This window comes from Panthera pardus, unplaced genomic scaffold (genome assembly GCF_024362965.1).
Source record: "Panthera pardus isolate Hobbes unplaced genomic scaffold, ASM2436296v1 HiC_scaffold_10, whole genome shotgun sequence".
Taxonomy (NCBI): domain Eukaryota; kingdom Metazoa; phylum Chordata; class Mammalia; order Carnivora; family Felidae; genus Panthera; species Panthera pardus.
In genome coordinates, this window is record NW_026526655.1 from 109711449 (window position 1) to 109729727 (window position 18279).

Here is an 18279-nt window from a genome sequence, read left to right on the forward strand (position 1 = left end):
CCCCGCCCCACACATACACAGGCACGTACCGGCCGCTCCGCGGGGACGTAGGGAGCCGCAGGCCCGAGGAGGGGCCGCCGCTGCCTCCGAGCCCGCCCCTCCGCCCCCGCGCGGCCTGTCACCGCGCCCCCCCCCCCCGATCGGGGGAGGCCGCGGGCCCCCGGGGGCCGGAGGGGCGCGCGAGGAGTGTGGTGCGGACCGAGTCTCTCCTTCACATGGAGCCCGCGCCGGGCGGGGTGGCGGGCGCGTGGAACGTCGCGGCCGGCCGGGGCCTCTCGGCGCCCTTAGGTACTTCTCGCCGCCGCGGCCCCGAGGCCCGCGCGAAGCTGGGCAGGAAAGGAGGAAGCCGTGGGCCGGGCGCCGCCAGAGGCCGGAGAAGGGGCGGGAGCGGCGACTCCGCGGCTGAAGGTGCCCGGCCTCCCGATCGTCGTTCTAATCGTGGTTGTCGCCGCACGCCGCGCGACCCCTGAACGCCGCACCCAGCGACCGCACCACCTTCGTCAGGCGCCGCCGTTGAGGGCAGCCGGGCCGCCACTACACACGGACCCGTGACGTCGGGCGTAGCGCGGCGCACGTCACGGCCGGCTCGCTCCTGCGCGCACAACCCTCCGCCCGCCGGGAACGGAACCCGCCGCGGGCGCGCGCCCAGCCTACAGCGCCGCGCGGAGGCCAAGGGGAGCGTGCCCGCGCCTGCGCACTGGCTGGCTGCGCCCACGCACGCTCCGCTGCCCCCACCCGTTAGGCATTGCGGGGATTCCCAGTCCGGGTCAGCCCCGGCGCCAGCCCCGCCCCTAGATCACGGCCGCCTTCTTCGTGCGGGGTGCGCCGCGCACGCGCACGCGCGCCGCCATCCTCCGCCTCCGGGAGTCCTCGGCGCCCGAGACTTCCAAGCAAACCCGGGCGAGGGTTTCCTGCGTGGGCTTTGAGCCAGGCGCGGAGCAGCAGAGCAAGGAGAGGCTGCGACCGACTCAGTCTGTGACATGTCGTTTGCAGGCGAAAAGCCATCTGCCTCTTAATTTTCGGACTTCACTGCAGAATTGTTTTCTGAAGCACTTTAGATATTACTGTCGGCTTGTTAGCTAACTGTAAACCACCACCACCACCACCCCCTCCCCGGAGATCGGCCTTTTAAGTTTTACAGCTGTTCTCTGTTCAGTTCCTGTCACCGTTCTAGGTCGGCCCAGCAAATACTACTTCCCCAGTTTTAACAGATGTGGAAACAACCCAGAGAGATGAATTGACACTCACCCCTAGATCAAGTGGCAGAATCGGAAACCTCTCTTTCACTGAATCTTTCCCTCGTTCCCCATTGCCCACAGGATAAAACAAATTAATCGCGAGTGAATAACCTGTATGTATTCCGACTGATTTTAGCCTACGCCACCCTGAACCAGAAAGCATCTTTTGCACCCCCTCTCTTCTTTCTCAAGTACCCCTTAACAACTTCCTGTGCCTTTTTTTTTTAAACCTCGCTCTGCATCTACTTTGCTTCTGGGTACATTGTGGAGTCCACCTCCTTCCTGCCTATTCCAGACCACATTTCCACTCCCGGAGAGAGATGGGAGCTGCACCCGCCAGGCCCAGAGGTAGGCAACTGCCCCAACTCAGGAGGCCCTAGCTGCTCAAGGGAGCCTGCGTCCGTGGGGCAGGGACTGCGGGAGAGGGTGTGGTGTCCTAAAATATCTGGGTCCCCTTCCTGGAATTGTCATTATAGACCCTTTCACAGAGATGTAAAAGGCGCGGGAGCTTAGTTGCTACTGGACAGATGTTTGTAATAGTGAAAATCTCCAAACAACCTAAATGACTATCAGGCTAAGCTGATAATGAATGGTTCGTCTGTCCTACAGAGAATTAGGCAGCCAACGCAAAGAAGGGCCAATATCAAAAGACCTCAAAACTACGGAGCTCAATAGAAAATCCATTTGCTCCCACTTGTTTAAAAAGTATAGGATTCTGGGGGCGCCTGGGTGGCTCAGTCAGTTAAATGTCAGACTTCAGCTCAGGTCATGATCTCATGGTTCCTGTGTTGGAGCCCCGCATCGGGCTCTGTGCTGATGGCTCGGAGCCTGGAGCCTGCTTCGGATTCTGTGTCTCCCTCTCTCTCTCTGCCCCATCCCCTCTCAAAAATAAGCATTAAAAAAAAGTAGAGGATTTTTAAGCTTAAGTATGCATAAAATCAAGGTCTTTAAAATTCGTTTTGGTTCTAACATTCTAAGCATGGTATGCCACAGAAAGGAGGCTTTCAGTATTTTTGAGAGCAGGGTTTAAATCCTGTATTGTTTTCCACACTTCCTGGCCTGACCACATAGCAGACATTCAATAAATACCTGTTTACTAATAATGTAGAGATTTTTCCTCATACTTCTGCTTACTTCTTCCCTCACCTACTTACCTGGGGACTTCATTCACATCTGGTTCCTTAGAAACACCCTACATGAATATTAACCTTTTTTCTCCATTCTCTCTTTACATTGGTGAGTTTTTCTCTGGCTTAGACATTAGATCTCTGGTACCTTTGGCAATTTTAGTGTATATGATTACAAATTAGGGATCCTGGGGGGTTTTTTTCTTGATGAAATCCTCATTTAATCAGTATTTTTTGCCTTTCTGCTCTGTGCCTGAGATTGCAGTGATAAAGTTGTAGTTTCCACCACTTCTCGGGAACTCTGGAATTGTGTGATGAGGGCAGACCCCTAAGTGGATCAGTATAATACTTAGCGACTTGCCCTGTAGCAGAGCTGTGTATGAGGTGCCCCAGCAGCAGAGAGGAGGACATCACAGGTGTATATAAGGAATGAGGGAAGACTTCAGAGAGGAGGCATGGTGTGTTAGTTTTCTACTGCTGCATAATAAACTGCCTCAGACTTAGTGGCACCTATTTACTATTAGTTCACAGCTCTCTAGGTCAGAGTTTGCACAGCATCTGGCTGGGTTCTCTGTTCGGTATCATGAGGCTGAAATCAGGATATCAGCTGGGCTGAGTTCTTATCTGGAGGCTCTGGGGGAAGACCTGTTTCCATCTTCATTCTTGTTGTCAGAAGTCAGTTCCTTGTGGTTGTGGGATTGAGGTCCCCATTTCCTCCCAGGCATTCATCCAGGGCCTGCTATCAGCTTCTAGAGCCCACCAGCATTCCTTGCCGTGGGACCCCTCCATCCTCAACGCCAGCAACATAGAATTTCTTGAAAATCAAATCCCCCTCACGTGTTGAATCTCTGTCTGACTTCCTCTTTTGTTACCAGCCAGAGAAAACTCTCTGCTTTTTAAAAGTTCATATGATTCGGGCAGGCCCTGCAAGATAATCTGTTCTTAGAAATCAATCTAATCATAGGGGTACGGTTCGTTATAGTCACAGTACCAGGCCATGTTTACCACACAGGCCATGTTTACCTGTGGATCTTCAGGGACATAGGAGAATCCTGCCCATCACACACGGTGAGCTGAAACTTGCATCTGGGTAGCTATTTGCTGGAATGGAGGAGGGAGGAATGGGCATTCCTGGCAGAAGGACTCAAGTCTGCACAAGCTTGGAAGAATAGCCCTCTCCTGGAAAGGGCAAGAATTGCTGGCCTCAGGGTGTTTGGAGAGATGCAGCCAGTGGGTAAATCCAGAGGAGGAAGAGAGCAACCAAATGAGGAAGGAAGAGTGCTCAAGCAGGCTAACAATCCTAAGTAAGGAGATAAAGGTCTAAACTACAGCGGTGGCTGTGAAAGTGACCTGAGGAGTGTCAGTTGGGATGCATTCAGCTGCAAGGAACAAGACACCTGGCCCAAAACAGCTTCAACAGTGAAGTTTATTTTTTTATATAACAAAAACCCAATAGAGTGGTCCATAATTGGTTATGGCTGTGATTGTCATCTCTACAGTCATAAGATGACTCCCTCACCTCCAAATATCTTGGCCTCCTACTCAGGAAAGGGAAAGGATTCATATTCTCTCTCCCTCTTTCTCTCTCAGCTTTTAACTTTGGAAACAGGTTTAGATTTACAGACAGATTGAGCAGATAGTACAGAGAGCTCCCAGATATACCCCACCCAATTTCCCCAATTATTAATATTTGATACATTTTTCAGATTAGGGAACCAATATTATACCTTATCATTAACTAAAATCCATACTTTATTCAGATTTCCATAATTTTTACCTAATGTCCCTTTTCTGTGTCAGAATGCCATCTAGGATCCCCCATTACACTTAGTCCTCCTGTCTCCTTCGGCTCTGCTTGGTTACAATGTCCCTTGTTTTTGATGACCTTCACAGTTCTGAGAAGTAGTGGTCAGATATTTTGTAGAATATTTCTCCACTGTGGTTTGTCTTATGTGTTTCTTATGATTAAAGTAAGGTTTGAATTTGGGGATGAAGATCACAGGGGTAAAGTGCCCTTCTCATCACAGCCTGTCATCAACATGATTTATGAAGGTTGAGGTTGACCTTGATTGCCTGTTTGAAGCCTCACTTCCAGGTTTCTCTATTCTTCCCCCCCCCCCCCCCCAACTTCCATGTTGTATTCTCTGAAATGAAATCACTGTGCTCCCACCTAAGGAGTGGAGAGTTATGCTTCACCTCCTAGAGTGCAGAATATCTACATAAATTCCTTGGAATTCTCCATGGAAAATGTGTCTCTTCTCCCTCAGTTATTACCTATTCAATCATTTATTTATATTAATATGGGCTCACAGATGTTTATTTTATACTTTAGGTTGTAATCCAGTATAACATTATTTATTTTTTTGCTCAAATTGTTCCAGATTTGGCCATTAGGAGCTCTTTCCACTGGTTCCTGTGACCCTCTGAGGGTCTCATCATTATGATATTTTCTTTTTTTCTTTCTTTTTTTTCCCCCTACTTTTTGAGTACTTCCTAACTTTCTGGCATTACCAGATGTGCCAGACTCATCCTGAATGTTTCTTGCCCCAGTCCTAGAATCAGCCATTCTCCAAGGAGCCCTGTTTCCTTCTATTGGAGAATAACATTAGAAACCAAAATCTGAGGCTAGATGTGTTTGGGATTCTCTTCATCAAGGACAATCTCACATCAGCCCTCCAGCAGAGTACCCCTTTTGTTCTTGCTAACAATCTGCTAATGGTGCCCCCAAGTTCATTCTCCTCTTTCCATGGCAATTGAATTTTAGTTGAGCAATAGACGTCCCCCGTAATAAAGGGTTTATTTCCCAACCTCCCTTGCAACTAAATGTGGTCATATAACTAAATACTAGTAAAAGGGAAATCAGTGGAAGTGTCCATCCAAGAACCTTCTTGAGAGACCCTTCCTCAAGAGTCTACTGCTTTGACCCCTTTGATCCCTCTGCCTTCATCCCTTTCTCCATCCTGGAATACCTTACAGATCATCTTGAAGAAGGAGAACAAGGGGGCCGTGCAAAGAACTGTGGAAGCAGAACCCCCATCCTGGTCTGAACCACAGGACTCTGTACTTTCACATAAGAAAGGGGTAAGTCATTGTCACTGGTAGCTGAACCTAGTCCTAGGAGCATCTCATTGGCCAGAACTGAGCCAGCTCCGTTTCTGTGTCTGCAAAGGAGTCAGCATTACCATAATGTGGACAGCCCACATGAGGTGTGCCCCAGGGCTGGGCACACTGCCAGACCATGTCTGGCCACAAACCCAGGCTAGAGGTTACCAGGGAGCTGAGGGATGGATGGCTGTTGCATAGCAGCTAATCATGTCTTCCCTGAGAAGCACATGAAAAGTTGGGATTTAGGGAGCCAGAGAAGGACCGTGTGCTATATAAATGATCCATGGTAAGTCTGTTATTTTTTTTTTTTAATTTTTATTATTGTCATCATGATCCCCTGGGGTGAACACCCACTTTGCTATGTCAAAAAGCAAAATGTAATATTAGTAAAGTAAATCTCCTGATAAAAAGTCCACAGTGCTTCTGCAAGCAAAGAAAAGTCATTTCTGGGATTTCAGCTGTTGGGGATTGCCCAAAAAGCTTTCCAAAAGCCTTGGAAAGAGGTCCTATGACAAGATTTCCCACAGAGGTTGGTCTTGAATTTTCTGTGATCTTGGTCATCCCTAATTCTTTCCTTTATCAGTTGCTATTGGGTATATTTCTTTAAAATTATGTTTGTCATATATTTTCTCATTATGTTACACATATTAATGGAAAATGTGGAAAACACAAGGAAGAAAACCCTCTCGTTCCTTCTATAGCTCTTTCCTTCAGTCTTTCCTCCCTGCATAGATCTTTGTTGTGCTGGTATTTTTTTGTTTTTAGGTAAGTTTTTAGATAGATTTTAGGGTAGTTTTACTTTATTTTCTGCTTTAATTACAAACATAAATTTGATAGCTGGTATGTATACTTAAATTTTAACTTGTTTCTTCTAATTTTTTTAAGTTTATTTATTTCAGAGAGAGAGAGAGAGAGAGAGAGAGAGAGAGCGCGCGCGCATGACCGGGGGAGGGGCAGAGAGAGACGGGGGAGAGAATACCAGGCAGGCTCCGTGCCATCAGCACAGAGCTGGACATGGGGCTCAGTCTTACAAACTGTGAGATCATGACCTGAGCCAAAATCAAGAGTCAGACACTTAACTAATTGAGCCACCCAGGCACCCCTCTAATTTTTTTTTTTTTTTTTTCAGTGAAAGATGTTTGTATAATGGATAGAGAGCTAAGGACAGCTTCTTGGCTGCAAGAGAACAGTTAGGGATTTCTTTTTGCCCGTGGTGTTTATGGCAGGATGAGAGATCACATGAGATACTGATGCTAAGGGAAATCTGAGAAGTGCAACTCATTCCTTTCACATTCCCTTAGCCCTTGTCCCAGCTCACTTTCCATGATATGGGGAAATTATGGGTTGCCATTGGGGGAGAACTTCCTGTTTTGGAAAAGGACCAAGAGATGTTTAAATCACATGGGTTTTCTGAATTAGGGCATTCTAAGACTGTAGTAAAAGATACACCTTTAAAATATCAAATTGTTGACAATAATCAGTTTTTTAGAAGTTGGCCTTTTGCTTGGGGCCTCCTGGTGACCTCTACCCCCTGCAGCACCCCCTAATGGTCCACCCTTGCTTCTGATCTTTGTGCCTTGTTTCTTCCCTTTATCCTGTTTATATTTTCTTCTCTTCCCATTCCTCTTTTTCCTTGTCTCTCTGCACCATGTTTTATTAGGTGTTTTTCACAAACATCCTGAGAAAGACAGGTCAGCAGAATTATTATTCTCATCTGCATATAAGGAAAAAGTAGCAGAGAAAGGTGGGGTTGCCGTCACCAGGCTGCTGGGACTCCTCACGGAGCAGTCCTGAGTGGAGGTCATGCGTCCAGCCCTGCCGAGTGCCTGGTGTCTCAGGATCCCTCCCTAATGCCAGGTCCCAGAGCCCCTCCCTGATTGCCTAATGCCACAGGGCACCACTCCCTGCCTTTCCTTCAGCTGCCCCTCCCAGCACTGGGGCTCTGCCCTCCAGGTTCAGCCTGACCAGTGGTGACACCACTGGCTTCCTTCCCTCCAGGCCTTCCCAGTCTGCTCTCAGAACTGGTTTGCAGGACCTGCCCCTCCCCCAGGTACTCACCGGCAGACACCAGTGAGGAGTTAGTCACCTTCATCCTTCTGGCTCACCACACCCATCAGTCCAGTGTGGTATAGCTCCTTTCACAGCTAGTTCCTGCAAGTCTGCTCAAACGGTTGACGTCCTTCATCTGAAGGTCTGGTTCTTCACCATAGGCCAGCCTGTCTGAAGCTACACTGGAGAAGGTTCAGCATCCTGAAAGGCAGCAGTGCCACTGACCCCTCGGCCCCTCCAGACTGCTGAGGTTGCTCAGACCGGTCTCCGTGGGGTTCCCTGTGCCCTCAGTGGCCACCCTGCTATGGCCAGGTCTGGTGGCTCTGGCCAGGCTAAACTATGAACACTAGAGTTGACAGGGACTGATTCCTGCTCCTCTTGGCCTGGCTTGCTCAGTGTCCTCATCTAGAAGACAGAAAAGAGCATCCTGCCCCAGGATTGTGAGAGACACCAGTGGGACAAGGCATGTGGAAACCATTGGAGGGACACCTGGGTGGCTTGGTCAGTTAAGAGTCTGCCTCTTAGATTTGGTTCAGGTCATGGCCTCGTGGTTGTGAGATCGAGCCCCATGTTGGTCTTGCTTAGGATTCTCTCTCCCTCTCTCTCTGACCCTCCCCAACTTGTGCTCCCCCACCCCTCTTGTGTGCCTGCGGACATGCTCCTTCTCTCTCAAAAAGAAAAGAGAAGAAAGCCACTGCAAACAGGCAGGCTTGTCCCCACCTGCTGCCCATGAGAGGCCTAGCACCACACCTGCCCAGTAAGGCCAGCAGCCACTTCAGAATGGAGGGTACCCCAAAACAACCAGAAGGTAGTTATTTTCAGGGAGACCAATTCTGAGATGGTGGTCCCACGTTATGAGCCCCCACCTCTAATTCTGGAGTTCACTCCGCTCAGATTCTTGTGAGCCAGCTGGTCCATCAGCCTTGGGCATAGCACAGGGTTTGTGGCAGGAGAACTTGGGCAATTTTCTGTCGCCACTGGAGACACAATGTACCATCTGGAGTCCCTAGACTCTTCCCCTGCCATGCCTGCCCTCATTCTCCCTGACCCTCCACCACGTTCCTTAAGAACCAGCTTCTCATGTTCTCTGCCCTGGAAGTTATTCACACCAAAGGAAGAAAAGCTGAAAGGTGTTACCTCCCCCTGCCCCAGAGGTTTTTAAATTTATGAAATTTATAGACAGATTTCTGAGCAGAGAAACTGTATTGACTGGTTGACTTGGCTGGGTTTCCCCATCCTGGCACCTACTGTAGATTCCCTTGATGTTGATGCCCAGTTTTGCTGAGCTCTCACTTAAAAGTCCAGTGTCATGGCCCTGCCTTTGACCCAGCCCCACTGCCTTGAAACCCTGTAGCCTGAGGAGGCCTGTAAGTGGGACAGCCCAGCAAAAACAAGTATCTCTAGCACCCCATTCTTGGTTTCTGAATGCCATTCTCCACTAAAAGGGACCGGGGCTGCCACAGAAGTACGAAAGCCTGGGACATTGTGCGTGTGTTAAAAGGACATAGGAGCCAGCTTCAAGAGACTGAATTTGGTCAAATCTGGGACATGTTAAACATTAAAACAGTGATAATTATGGATTATCTCCCATATAATAAAATAATCCATGAGGCATACTGATCTAAACATAAATGGGGAAGAAGGGAAAGCTCTCCCTAATAGGAAACTGCCAATGACAAATGTAAAAGGAATGGTGGAGTCAGGAAATTCATAATGGATATTCAGACCAGTGGATGAAAGCTTGATGAGGAGCAGGATGCTTCCTCTCAAAGTCTCCCCTCTTGAGTAATTAATTAGAAAGAGAAAATAGTAATTTTACAGTGGAGAAGCCTGGCAAACATCTTTACAAAACAAAAACCCTGCAACCCTGCCACTTAGGCTTCTGGAAGTCACCTGCTAATGCTTTCCGAGAGTGACCTACGCCCCTGTGCACTCAGCAACTTGTGCTTAGTGTCTGTCTACCTATGCCAGGAGCCTGAATACACCTGGATCCAGCCCAGATACACACTACTACAGTAATTACTGGCCAAAAAACTTTCAACTAAAAAATAAAAAATTAAAATATAAAAATTAAAAAACAAAACATATTTCCTATGGGCGACCACCTGCCGTTGTCTGTGAATTTCTGCCAAGGTGCATGAGCTCAAACAAGTTTCTTAACCCCTCTGAGCTTCAATCTTTCATCTGTTTAATGAACCAGCAGTTCCATTCCTAGAGAAATGAACACACATGTCCACACAAAGTCTTGTACATATATGTTCATTACTGCTTTTTTCATAATAGCTCCAAAATGGAAACAGCCCAAATATTTATTAACTGGTTAGCAGAACAATGATAATGTTTCAAAAGCATTATGCTAAGTGAAAGAAGACTGTCACCAAAGGACTACATGTTCTGTTATTCCGTGTAAATGAAAGTCTAAGAGGGGAGTCTGCTGGTTCAGTTGGTTGAACATCTGACTCTTGATTTTGGCTCAGGTCATGATCTCAGGGTCCTGGGATCAAGACCTGACTCGGTCTCCATGCTGAGCATGGAGACTGCTTAAGATTCTCCCTCCCCTTCTCCCTCCCCCTTCTCCTCTCCCTCTCCCTCCCTCTCCCCCTTTTTCCCTCTCTTTCTCTACCTCTCCCTCCCTGTCCCTCCCCCCTGTTCCTCCCCCCCCCCTCAAATAATGAATGAATGAATGAATGAATGAATGAAATAAAGTCTAGGAAAGGTAAGACTATAGTGGTCAGTGGTTGCCAGAGAGGTCAAGGGTAGAGGATTGGCTGCAGAGTGGTGACAGAAATGTTCTGTGGTGAACACTGTGATGTTGCTTACAACATTGTTATACTTTTGTCACAACTCACCAAATTGTACAGGTAAAATTGGTGTCTTTTATTGTGTGTAAATCAAACCTAATAAAACTGATAAAAAATAATACATTACATTGTCATTGTAAGGGTTAATAGGATGATATATACGCAAAGGGCAAAGGCCAAGTTCGTTGCCTGACCACAAGAGGAGTCCTAAAATTATAACTGTTACCCTGTCCACAGTCTTTGGCATAAGCAAGGCCAGTGTGTAGGCAAGAGGCCCTCCCAGGGGAGCCACCCTCTCAAGACATTCTGCAGCTAAACCGAGTAACCAGATGGAATGAAAAAAGCACAGGTTCGAGAAGAGATGCCACGAGACCCACACAGGAGGCTGTCACCACCCTGGGGCCCCTGGAACAGCTGAAGCCCCAAGGAAATGGACACGCACCCCCATCTGAGGAGCCTCCCTCTGCCATCCTCCTGGTTCGGTGTCAGGAAGTCATGTCCTGGCACCACCACCGCCCTTACCTGGCTGGAATGGTAAAAGCCCATCCTGTCTGCTGCCACCGCCCACACCTTCTGCACCTCCCTCCCTCCTGCCTTGCACAGCCTTGTCCCATTCATCGCCCAGGCAGAGCATCCACCCCTAGGAATCCACCCTGCAGTCCACGTTCACTCTGGTCTGGAAGCTGTTAGCGTGAGGACCAAACCTACTGCCCCAGGAGACGCTGGAAGGAAGGCGGAGGGGTGAAAGGGAAAAGCAAGAAACAGGCCTCACTGTTACAGCAAGAGACCTAGTTGTATTTAGATATGTTATGTCTTGTTGCTTGGCAACCAGGGCTCAGCCCGTGTGCTGGCTAGGGAAAAGGGGGTCTCTTTGTTGGAGCTGCTTGCAGTGACTCATCGCTCCGTGCTCTGGCCCCTGGGACTAGATTAACAGGCAATGTGGTTTCAGGCTGGGTGCAGGTGGCAGGGCTCTGCTTGCTGTGGAATCAAAGCTTGGAGCAGCACCAGCTCCTCAAAGGAATGTGGGCAGCAGCCAGACCACCACGGGGCTCCTGGTTCCGCTAGCTGGGTATGCTTGGGCAAGTCACTTAACTCTTCCCACCTCCACCTCTTCATCTTTAAAAGGAGACTATGAGGGGCCCCTGGGTGGCTCAATTGGTTGAGCATCTGACTCTTGATTTCTGCTCAGGTCATGATCCCAGGGTCATGGGATTGAGCCCTACATTGGGCTCCACGCACTGAGCGTGGAGCCTGCTTAAGATTCTCTCTCTCTCTGTGTCCCTCTGCCCCCTCTCCTGCTTGCCCTCTCTCTCCCTCTAAAACAAATTTAAAAAGTAAAAGGAGACATTAAGAGTGACTTCTGGGGCACCTGGGGGGCTCAGCTGGTTGAGTGTCCAACTCTTGGTTTCAGTTCAGAGCATGATCTCACAGTTCATGAGTTCGAGCCCCGTGTCGGGGTCTGTGCTGACAGTGTGGAGCCTACTTGGGATTCTTTCTCTTGCTGTCTGCCCCTCCCCCCCACACGCATGTATGTGTGTGTGCTCGCGCTCTCAAAATAAATAAACTTAAAAAAAAAAAAGAGTGACTGCTCATTGGGGGTTTACAACAGATTTCAAACACGTTAACTCATCCACACTTATGTCCTCTCTCCATTGGACAATGAGGAAACTATATGTAGTCCAGGGCAAAGTTAACCAACTTTCCTAAAGTCACTTAATTTGTACATGGGGGAGGTGGAATTCGAACCCAGGTCTGTGCAGTTCAGTGTGCTATATGTCTTTTCACTGTGACACCTCACGTCGTGCTCAAGTGCCTTGACAGTGTCAGGGACTGAGTTCCCAGGCTCAGGCCAGTGAGATTCTCCAGGGCAGTTTCTCAGCACAGAGGGTTGGAGAACTCTCTCTGATATCAGGGCCATGTCTTTAGTTAGAAAAGCGCCCGCAGTCCCTGCACCCCAAGTGGGTGTGGGGGGGTACAAAGCCACCTTCACACCTCGGCCCACCTGCTCTTGCCGTCAGCAGTGCAATAGAAACTGCAGCTTCCTTTTCTATACCTGGGTCACCTCACAGCGTGTCTTCCAAGCACCACAGTGTCAGATTCTGGCCACCAGTCTCCTGTGGTTACAGGAGTCAGTGTAAAGGATGCAAATCTCGCCATACAAATACCGCTTCTCAGAGCACAACCCTGGCCCCTGTTGGCCATAGGATGAATTTTTGACTCCAAAGGGTGGCAGACAGAAAAAGCCTCCATCATGGGGCCCCTCCTTGTCATTCCCGTCACACCCTGCACTCCAGGGCCCATATCCTCAACCTGCCCCACCTCAGGGTCATGGCAGGTCCTCTCAGGCCTGTGGGTCCACCAAAGAGTGCCTTCTCCCCTCTTCCTACTCATTCTGCCAGCCTCCCTGCCATGCTCTGCTGAGGCCCTCCTCCTGCCCGTGCTGGGAGCTCCCAGGGCCCACTACAGCTCACCGATGCAGGTGATGCAGGTGGTGCCTTCCCCATACAGGGGAGGATGCTGAGGCCTAGGAAGGTGACTTTCCTAGGTCACAACCCCCTCCAACCAGACTGACAGCTCCCATGCTGTCCTCAGTAGCCCCACCCCCACCTGGTACACTGCTTACTGCAAGGTCCTATCTGTCTGCTCAGCTGGGCTGTTCGTCTATCTGTCGCCCAGCGAAACTGAGAGCACCCTGAGCACAAGGCACTCACACCTTCATCTTGCATGCCCGCCTCTGCCTACTACCTTCTCAGAGCTTTTGCTGAGTCAGTGGTGAATGGACTGATGAAGGACAAAACATTTATTTTATTGCAGAGAGCCTATGGTCTCCAACATTAGGAATTTGGGGCTATTGAATAAGGGCAGGAAGTCTCTGGTTCAAGACCCTTAGTCTAATTTCATCCAGCTCTTGACACTTTTAAAAAATCTGCTCTCATTACTCAGACCTGTTTTCCTCAAATAGCTATAAAAATGTAGCGTTGTGTGACAAGTCATAAGTAAATGTCATACGTAAAAAGTTCATCTTGAAAAGCCATAGCATTTGGGGCACTCAGTTCCCTTCTTAGGGCCAAGTTTCCCCATTTACATGATAAGAGGTTGGCCTGGAGGGGTGGTTTTCAAACTGCAGGTCCCAATCCATTCTTTAGTACGTTGTGAAATCAAACTAGCAGGAAATAACCTGCAAGGAATTGAAAGCAGCTTGCGTCATCCATAACAAGGAATGGATATTGCGTCGTGAAATTTCGGGTTGCATATGTGTCTACATGTTAGGACATGTTGTAAACTGTACTTCTTATAGTGGGTAACATGCAGCAGAGTTTAAAAGCCACACTCCCACAGTGCCCGGGTGGCTCAGTCGGTTAAGCAGTTAAGCATCTGACTCTTGATTTCAGCTCAGGTCATGGCCTCACAGTTCGTAGGGTTCAAGCCCTACATTGGGCTCTGCGCTGACAGTGTGGAGCCTGCTTGTGATTCTCTCCCCCAACCCCTCTCTCTCTGTCTCTCTCTGCCCCTCCCAAACATGGGCATGCCTTTTCTCTCAAAATAAGTAAATAAATTTAAAAAAATAATCCACACTCCCTCTGAGCCCCAAGGATTTGGGACTGCCAACGCAGCTGGCCCCCGCGCAAAGACCCATTTGTGGCTGGGTGAACCCCACTGCAATGGTCCAACCACATCCCCTGCATTGTTCTTCAATGTGAGAAAATAGATGCATATAGCCTCTGGTAAAGAAAAAAAAAAAATGGAAAGTAGGTCTTTTCTATACTACTTTTTAAAAAATTCATAAGAGTACTGATGCAAGGGAGAAAATAAAAGTCATCCTCTCCCTCCCAACTCCAGGCCCCAGGTGTACAAGCTCTGCCTGGAACTCAGTGTTCCTTGTTTTTTTTAATTGACGTGTAGTTGATACACATGTTACTTTAGTTTCAGATGTACAACATGGTGATTCTGTAAGTCCCCATGTATGCTCACAAGTGTAGCTGCCATCCATCACCATGCACACCGTTACAGGACCATTGAGGATATTCCCTACACTGTACCTGTTATTCCCATGACTTATTCATTTCGTAAGTGGAAGTCTGTATCTCCCACTCCTCTTCACCCATTTTGCCCACCCCACCCCCAGCAACCATAAAGTTGTTCCCTGTATTTTGGTTTGTTTTTTTAGATTCCACACATAAGTAAAATCTATCATATTTGTCTTTCTCTGACTTCCTTCACTTGGCATAATACCCTTTAGATCCATCCATGTTGTTGCAAATGGCAAGATTTCATTCTTTTTTATGGCTGACTAATATTCCATTGTGTATATACCCCATCTTCTTTATCCATTCATCTATCCATGGACACTTGGGATGCTTCCATATCTTGGCTATTGTAAATAATGCTACAGTAAACATAGGGATGCATGTATCTTTTTGAATTAGTGTTTTCGTTTTCTTTGGGTAAATACCCAGTAGTGGAAATACTGGAGCATATGATAATCCTATTTTTAAAAAATTTTTTTTAAGTTTATTCATTCTGAGAGAGACAGAGTGAGCGGGGGAGGGACAGAGGAAGAGGGAGAGAGAGAATCCCAAGCAGGCTCTACACTGACAGTGCAGAGCCCGATGCAGGGCTTGAATCCACGAAATGTAAGATTATGGCCCGAGCTGAAACCAAGAATCAGACACTTAACAAACTGAGCCACCCAGACGCCCCTGGTAATCCTATTTTAGTTTTTTGAGGAAACTCCACACTGTTTTCCACAACGGCTGCACCAATTTACTTTCCTCCAACCGTGTATGAGGCTTCCTTTTTCTCCACATCTTTGCCAACACTTGTTGTTTCTTGTGTTTTTGATTTTAGCCTCAGAAAGGCGGTGATAGCTCACTGTGGTTTTGATTTGCATTTCCCTGATAATGAGTGATGTTGAACACTTTTTCATGTGTCTGTTGGTCATCTGTATTTTTCTTTGGAGAAATGTCTGTTCAGGTTCTCTGTATCTGTAAATCAGATGATTTAGGTTTTTGGTGTTGGGTTATATAAGTTCCTCATATACTTTGAATATTAATCCTTTATCAGATATATCATTTGCAGCTATCTTCTCCCATTCAGCAGGTTGCCTTTTCTTGTTTTGTTGATGGTGTCCTTCTGAATCCTTCCTTTTATTTGCATCGAGGCCATGCTTCCCACAGGTGCTCCCAGCCAAGGATTGAGCTCCCTGCCTTGGCTGACTCTGCTCTGGGCTCTCTCTCAACCTCAGTATCTGTTTGTGTCCCCCCTTCTCCCCTTGACCCTGCACGGTTTGCTCTCTCCTTCCGAAGCTGTTCCAAAGGCCAGTTCAGGTTCGCATTTTCATTTAACCAAGTTAAATCTGATTTCTGCCTAGATCCTGCTTTCTGAATACCATTCTTCAATGTAACAAACCAGGGCTCCTAGAGATTCCAGAGCTATGGCAGGAAAAGTCCCCAATGAGCCTGGAACATGTTGTGCCAAGCAGTAAGGAAGTGCTCAAAGAAGGATGGAGATACATCAAAGAACACAGGGGCCAACTCAGAGGAGCTCTCTATAGCCAAACCTGGTACAATTTGAGCGAAAAATAGTAATAATGGATTATAACCCATAGAATGAAATAAAAATTCAAGACACTATCCCTAAAGCTATAAAAATAATGGACTAGGAGATGCCAAGTGACATGTGTGCATTTTTTATTACTGTGTACTTCTGGCAACTATAGTTTGAAATACTATTTTTTACCAAGTTTTATAAAAATGCAGAATTTTGTTTACTTTTTTTTAAAGCTATGTTGTTAGCACACAGAACACATCATTGTTGTTTTGGGGGAAAGGCTTATGTCACTAATAAATACCTCCAAAATTAGATTGATACAGGAAGAAAAACACTTTTCCCTTTTAGTTTTGAGAAACTTCCTCTTGGTTCCCGGGAGGAGGGATTCTTTGATGTTGACACATGTAAGCCACCTTGGCACAGACGCCTTGTGGTGTGGAAAAACTAAAATTCATTTTTTATGCCCTCTTCCCCCCTCTCCACCTTCAACTTCAATGTAGACTTGACTCCCTTAAACCCACAGACTTGTTGGAACTGGACCCCAAGCAATGGTTCCCAGTGTGTCAGGCAATCTGGACTTTCCAGTGTTACCATGGAGATGGTATCCGTTAAAAGAGTTCCTTTTTTAGCTTGTGCGTCTTAAGATTGATAATTCTGTCATTTTCATTTCATTTCCTGAAAGTCGGGGTCGGCTTGTGAAAAGTTGTTAAACAACATGCTAGATGTGAAATGTCAGCCCTCACTCTGATGTTCAGAGCACCAGATGAAGACTTCACAGGGTTGCAGAGAGGCGTTCTGATTTGGGTAGTCCATTGAAGAAGGGAGTCCGAATGTTGTTGTATGCTGTTAATGACTGTCTCCCCACGTCCTGCCTGAAATACCATGATTGTTTATGAAAAGTGTCTTTAATAAAGCTGGATACAGTTTGGCTTGCAATTAAAAAAATAATAATAATGGACTACATAAATGGGGGAAAGCTACAGTTCCTTTTTACAGCAGAATTCCCATTAATAAATGTAGAAAGAACAGTGGAACTAGAAAAATCACTATTTGGTAAAAACCACAGTAATAACCACTGCAAACAAGAATCAAGGGATACTAAAGTTAGTGGGAAAAAGGATGAAGTGGGGCACCTGGGTGGCTCAGTCGGTTAAGCGGCCAACTTCGGCTCAGGTCATGATCTCACGGTCTGTGAGTTCGAGCCCCGCGTCGGGCTCTGTGCTGACCGCTCAGAGCCTGGAGCCTGTTTCAGATTCTGTGTCTCCCTCTCTCTGACCCTCCCCCCTTCATGCTCTGTCTCTCTCTGTCTCAAAAATAAACGTTAAAAAAAATTTATAAAAAAAGAAAAAGGATGAAGAGAACAGGGTATTTATATACTCATAGAGTATCTCCCCACAGGATGTTGATTAATTACAAAGGAAAACAGTAACTTTGTAGCAGAGAAACCTCAGGAAGACACCAGTTTTACCAAATGATCAAAATTATTATGACCAGTAATTAGACACATCAACACCAGCTGATATGGCATCCTGAGAAGGGTACATCACTTCTGCGGTATTTTTGCCTAGTAAGGAGAAAACAGTGAGGTTTGTCCTACAAAATAACCCGCCAGAGTGTTGCAGTGGCAAGGAAAGACTGAGGAACTATTCCAGATTGAAGATGAAGGTGACAGGACTGCTATATGCCATGTGGGATTCTGAATGGGATCCTGGACCAGAAACGGGATGCTCATGGGACACTTGGCAAAACTCAAGTCAGATTAGTAGATGAATTCCTAGTATTAGATCATTGTTAACCCCCTGGCTCTGGTCCTTCCACTGTGGTTAGATGAGACGTTAACATGAGGGCAGTCTGAGCAAAGGGTGCTATACTGGCAACTTTTTTTTGTAAGTCTAAATTTTCAAAATAGAAAAGACTGCATGCTGGTAGCTAGTGTCAAGAGGGGACAGACTACAAGGATGGCAAATAACTTCCAACTAAACTTCTGACATGATCAGTTGTCAGCACTGCCCACTGCTGGGAATGTTAAGTATTCTGAGACTTCCTTCACTGGGAGGGTGTGGGGGGTGGAATGCTGAGGGTGACTGAGGAGGTCTGTGGGGAGGATGGAGTGAGAGGAAGATAGAATGCATGAACTTGGTGGTGAGTACAGCACTGTTACATGTGTTCCGGACACCTTTTTGTAGGCTTGAAATGTTTTTATTTTTATTTTTTTAATGTAGTTTTATTTTCTTTTTAAGTTTGTTTATTTTGAGAGAGAGAGAAAGAGCACACTTGTTCAAGGGCCCTTGGTCAAGAGTAGGGGAGGGACAGAGAGAATCCCAAGCAGGCTCCCCTATCAGCACACAAGGGGCTTGATCTGAAAACGTGAGATTTCTAAGCCAAAATCAAGAGCCGCGGCTTAACTGA

At 47.2% G+C, this 18279-nt stretch overlaps 1 protein-coding gene and 1 long non-coding RNA gene across 2 annotated transcripts in view; one reads left to right on the plus strand and one right to left on the minus strand.

The window, feature by feature from the left end:
- Nucleotides 1-139, minus strand: part of MAP3K2 (mitogen-activated protein kinase kinase kinase 2) — a 101997-nt gene extending 101858 nt beyond the window's left edge. The window contains exon 1 of the mRNA XM_019469448.2: nucleotides 30-139. The gene's annotated coding sequence lies outside the window, so the exon portion shown is untranslated. The remainder of the gene's footprint in view (nucleotides 1-29) is intronic.
- A 1323-nt stretch (nucleotides 140-1462) lies between these two features.
- LOC109278798 (uncharacterized) lies at nucleotides 1463-16032 on the plus strand. Its single transcript, XR_002085843.2, has 3 exons — nucleotides 1463-1586; nucleotides 5342-5446; nucleotides 15692-16032. It is a non-coding gene; the product is annotated as an uncharacterized LOC109278798 (long non-coding RNA).
- Nucleotides 16033-18279: the final 2247 nt, after the last annotated feature.